At 41.8% G+C, this 5,438-nt stretch overlaps 1 pseudogene; it reads left to right on the top strand.

Annotated features, from left to right (window-relative positions):
- The first annotated feature begins 1,777 nt into the window (after nt 1-1,777).
- LOC126185807 (5S ribosomal RNA) lies at nt 1,778-1,895 on the top strand (annotated as a pseudogene).
- Nucleotides 1,896-5,438: the final 3,543 nt, after the last annotated feature.

Here is a 5,438-nt window from a genome sequence, read left to right as displayed (position 1 = left end):
GATAGCAGGGTCACCTGGCAAGGAAGGCCTGCTAGACAGACACACGCATGGTGCATGTAGAATCAATGAGTGTTCTGTCAGTGTGCAGAATGGGTTTGACTGATTTTGACTGAGAGCAGATTGTAATCACCTGGAGGCTCAGCATGAGCATTACGGAAACTGCACGACTTGTTTGGTGTTTGAGGAGTGGTGTGATGAATATCTTCTAAATGTGATGAAACTAAGGAGAAACCACGTCCAGACGTCGTGTGTTTGGACGGCCACCCCTCATTACAGATGTCAAACATTTGAGGCTGGACAGAAAGGTAAATGAGGACAGGCAGTGAACTGTGGTGGAACGTACATCAGACTTTGATGCTGGGCAGGGTACAAGCGTGTCTGAGCACAAAGTGCACCAAACATTCCTAACAATGGGTTTCCATAGTCGATGACCCATGTATGTGCGAATGTTAACACCGAGACGTAGGCAATTACAACCGAAATGAGCACGTGACCATCCATACTGGATATTGGTGCAGTGGCAGAGCAATGCACGGTATAATGAATCCTGATACCTTTTTTTATCCTACCAATGGGAGGGTGTGAATCCGTCGTCTTCCAGGGGAACAGCTCATTGACACTTATACTGTGGGATGTAGGCAATCTGGTGGTAGCTCCGGTGTGCTCTTGGGAACATTCACGTAGGCATCTATGGGTCCAGTGGAGCTCGAGAAAGGCACCATGACGCCCAAGGAGTATCGTACACTGCTTGCAGACCACGTACGCCCCTTCATGACGATCATGTTTCCCGCCGCCAGTGGCACTTTTCAACAAGATAATGCGCTATGTCACAAGGCCAGGAGTGTTGTCATAGAGTGGTACGAGGTACACAGTGGGCAGTTCCAATTGATGTGTTGACTCCTCAACTCGCCAGATTTGAACCCAATCGAACACATCTGGGATGTGATTGAACATGGCGTTAGAGATCATTGCCCCTCCCCAGAATTTACGGGAATTAGGTGATCTGTGTGTGGGCAGATGTGATGCCCACTCCCTCCAGCAACTTACAAGGGCTTCATTACTTACATGCTGCGCCGGCTGGGGTGGTCGAGCGGTTCTAGGCGCTACAGTCTGGAACCGCGCGACCGCTACGGTCGCAGGTTCGAATCCTGCCTCGGGCATGGATGTGGGTGATGTCCTTACATTAGTTAGGTTTAAGTAGTTCTAAGTTCTAGGGGACTGATGAACTCAGAAGTTAAGTCCCATAGAGCTCAGAGCCATTTGAACCATTTGAACTTACATGCCACGACGCGTAGACATTGTTATCCATGCCAAAGGTGGACGTACCGACTATTAGGTAGGTGGTTATAATGTCCTGCTGATCAGTGTTCAGCCATGAAGGTAGCAACGGAAGTATAAATACCTTACGTCAAAAGTATCATCTCTTTTTCTGTAGTAGAATAATTGTACACAGTGTTATTCAGCTGAAAGATGCATAAGCTACCAGATCCTCTTGTTCACCTACATTTTGACTTAAAATGATACCCAAAGCTGTACTGCTTACATCACGTGACAATATAAATTCCTTAATAAAATCAGAAAATACAATATCTGAACACAGTATCACTTTCAAATTTTGGAACACTACTTGACATTCTGTTATCCACTGAAACGTAGCTCCTTTTTTCTAAAACCTAGTGTACGGTTGCACATTGCCCATAAAGTTTTTGACGAATTTTCGGTAATAATTTACCAGACCACGAAATGATTGCCATTGCTTAACCGTTTGTGTTACTGAGGCAACGGCCTTGCCGCAGTGGATACACCGGTTCCCGTCAGATCACCGAAGTTAAGCGCTGTTGGGCGTGGTCGGCATTTGGAAGGGTGGCCATCCGGGCCGCCATGTGCTGTTACCATTTTTCGGTGTGCACTCAGCCTCGTGATGACAACTGAGGAGCTACTCGACCGAATAGTAGCGGCTCCGGTCAAAGAAAACCATCATAACGACCGAGAGAGCGGTGTGCTGACCACACGCCCCTCCTATCCGCATCCTGAGCTGAGGATGACACGGCGGTTGGATGGTCCCGATGGGCCACTTGTGGCTTGAAGACGGAGTGCTTGTATTACTGAAAAGTCACATATAGCTGAAGTGACACGAGGACCTGTCATCACTCCATCTTGACTAATAATATGCTTTAGGTAAGAACTTTTGGGTGGGCAAAATGACATTTATCAGTACTTAACTTGATACATGCTGTGTTTAATGTATCAGATGTATTACTTAAGAACTCCAAGTGTTCGTCTAGATCTTTTGAAAATCCGATAATTTCATCCCAATAGACATCACTTATTTTCGGTTTCAAGTTTCGGAGGACTCCATCTAACAAGCGCTGAAATGTTGCATGTGTGTTTTTTAACCTGAAAGGCATTCTGCGATACTGGTAGTAATCAGATGAAGTAGTATGAGTAAAAGCTGTTTTCGGCCTATCTTCTGGACATACTTCAATCTGGTGATACCTACTCTTTAAATCTATCGTAGAAAAGAATTTAACTGCCTCAGGTTATCCAAAGTTTCAGTTATATTTGGAATCAGATCTGCACCAGTTACTGTCGGTCGTTTAGAACCCATAATCACAACAGAATCTATATTTGTTGATGATGTTAGGACAGCAACCAGCCTCTAATTTACCTTCAGTTCCTTTATTCAAAGGGTACCGTTACCGGTTTCGAATCGTTGTGATTCATCTTCAGACGGTTTACACGCTTTTCTTATGACATGTGGTGTGTTTTTTACAGACTAATTGTCGTGAAATGTCGGTTTGGAGTGTTTGTTTTCATAACATTCGTCCAACAGATGTGAATACATTCCCACTGCATTCTTATTGTTGCACACGTAAATTTTTCTCACTGAACACTTTAGATTTGTCACCGAGAAAATTTCTACCACGCACCACATGTTTTGATACATACAAAGAGCTTACAAACGTATATGTTTGTACACTCATATGTTTGTAAGCTCTTTGTATGTATCAAAACATGTGGTACGGTCTCCATCATGTCATATATGTTTATACACTCATATGTTATGCGTGGTAGAAATCTTCTCGGTGACAAATCGAAAGTGTTAAGTGAGAAAAATTTACGTGTGCAACAATAAGAATGCAGTGGGAACGTGCTCACATCTGTTGGACGAAAGTTATGAAAACAAACACTCCAAACCGACATTTCACGACAGTTAATCTGTATAAAACACACCACATGTCATAAGGAAAGCGTGTAAACCGTCTGAAGATGAATCACAACGATTCGAAACCGGTAACGGTACCCTTTGAATAAAGGAACTGAAAGTAAATTTGTGGCTGGTTGCTGTCCTGACACCATCAAAAATTGTCTTCAAATAACAGCCACGGTCTCCATCATGTCATCACATGACAAAATTGCAAGAATCTATGTTTTCTTGTTCCATTAGGTGGCTTCTTTAGCATGGTTACTATACTTTTTGGTCAAGGACTATCGCTGCACTCTATTATGCTTTCTTTATGGTGTTGATATATGAACTGTTCTATTAAGAATGGTGGGATGGTTACTTTGCCTGACCCGGACACGGTGTTAAATGTTTATGCTTCCTGGCTGGTGGCTGGCGACACTTCCACATGCGTGAGTAATGCTGGCTGTTAGAACTTACAAAAAATTTTATTTTCACGTTCCCTTCTGGTTTTACGATTATTTTTACCGGCTGTTGCACGTGTCTAGCGAATATGGCTGGGAAATGGAGCAGTGAAAGTGATCGACATAAAAAGTGATCTCGGTAGGCAGAAATAAGATACAGAAACAAAACACATGGAGGCTGCCTGAGGCGCCTTGCCACGGTTTGCACGGCTCCCATCGTCAGAGGTTCGAGTCCTCTCTCGGGCATGGGTGTGTGTGTTGCCCTGAGCGTAAGTTAGTCTGAGTTAGATTAAGTAGTGTGTAAGCTAAGGGACCGATGTCCTCAGTAGTTTGGTCCCATAGGAACTTACCACCACCGCTGGATCCAGTGAAATAAACAGTGAGAAAATTATTCGCGTATGTGAAGCCTAGACAGCGAATGCTATCCATGACGATTTCTAACGGAGAATGGAAGACGGCGCTTCTTCGCTGTGGCCACCTCTGAGAACAGAGGGAGACAGTGAGTCAATACGGAGCTGTACGAGTTAACAAGTTGCTGCGTAAACTCACTGGTGTCAGCTCGCCAGAAGATACCACAGCAGGCGATACCCGCTGTCATCAGTGTCGCCATAGCTCCGCTGCTGCCTGCATTACGTCGTGACACGACTGCTTGTACAACGAGACAAAATCGCTCATCGAGGTCAAGCAAATAAATTAAATCGAGAAATACATAAAATACTGCTTCTAACCAGTTGTTAAAAATGGAACCTACTGGAAAGAGGGATGTAAAAATTTAAGTAGAACCACTTTCTAATGTCGATGGGGTAGATGCAGGCAGTAACTCATAGACAGAATCTGATGAAGAGGGCAATGTTAAAGTAAAATGAGAACTGAGTTTGGGTGATGAGTTATAGGAAGAAGAGTGCCAAGTTAAAGTAAAGATGGAACCAGCTTCTGATGATAATATAATAGAGTCTGTAGTTAAGAAAGGAAAAGTAGAGTTACTGAATGTGACAGATACTGAAACTGGGTTTGATATGCCTGAAATACAGTCGAGTCACCTAATAAAAGGGACTTTTTTGAAACCAACTGTAGTGCGGAATGAAAAATGTAGGATGCCAGATAGATTAAAGTTACTGTTTTCAAAATTTGAAGGAATAAACCGTAAATTGGAATTCAATAGTAATGACTTGCAGAATAGTTTAAAGTAGGAATCGTAATCCAATAATAATGAATTGCAAAATAAATTAGAGTCCAGTTTAAAATATGAGTTAGAATCCAGTAGCATTGAATTAAAGAACACTTTAAGAAGTAAATTAGAATCCAGTATTGGAAAATTATAAAATAAAATGTAATCCAATCATAATGCACTAAGGGATGAATTGAAAACAGTAATAGATAGCTTAAATTCGAAAACTGATTCAGATCATAATGATTTTAAAATCAAAGAAGGGGAACAGTTAACAAAATTTTATAATATTTTAAAAAGCAACATCGTATAAGTTCGCAATAAATTAAAAAAAGAGAATAAACAGCTAGAAAAGAAGTTTCCGATTTTAAAATGATATGAATGAAAGTAATAGGCCATGTGAGGGAAACTAATTCCCTTCCATGAGGAAAGTGCTCACCAGTCACAGACAATAACACAACTAGTAACTGACAGATTTTCTCTAGCCAATTTAAAGAAATAAATGCTGAAGTGAACATGTCTCAAACAGCAGTCAAAGAAATAAAAACCAACAGTTAAAAAGATTTCTCAAAAAGTTGGGGCAGTAGAACTCCAAGTAGAAGATTTAAATTATAGCATTTCT

The sequence above is a fragment of the Schistocerca cancellata genome, chromosome 4, assembly GCF_023864275.1.
Source record: "Schistocerca cancellata isolate TAMUIC-IGC-003103 chromosome 4, iqSchCanc2.1, whole genome shotgun sequence".
Taxonomy (NCBI): domain Eukaryota; kingdom Metazoa; phylum Arthropoda; class Insecta; order Orthoptera; family Acrididae; genus Schistocerca; species Schistocerca cancellata.
The sequence above is the reverse complement of the archived record's forward strand: the minus strand, read 5'-3'. Positions and strand labels throughout refer to the sequence as shown.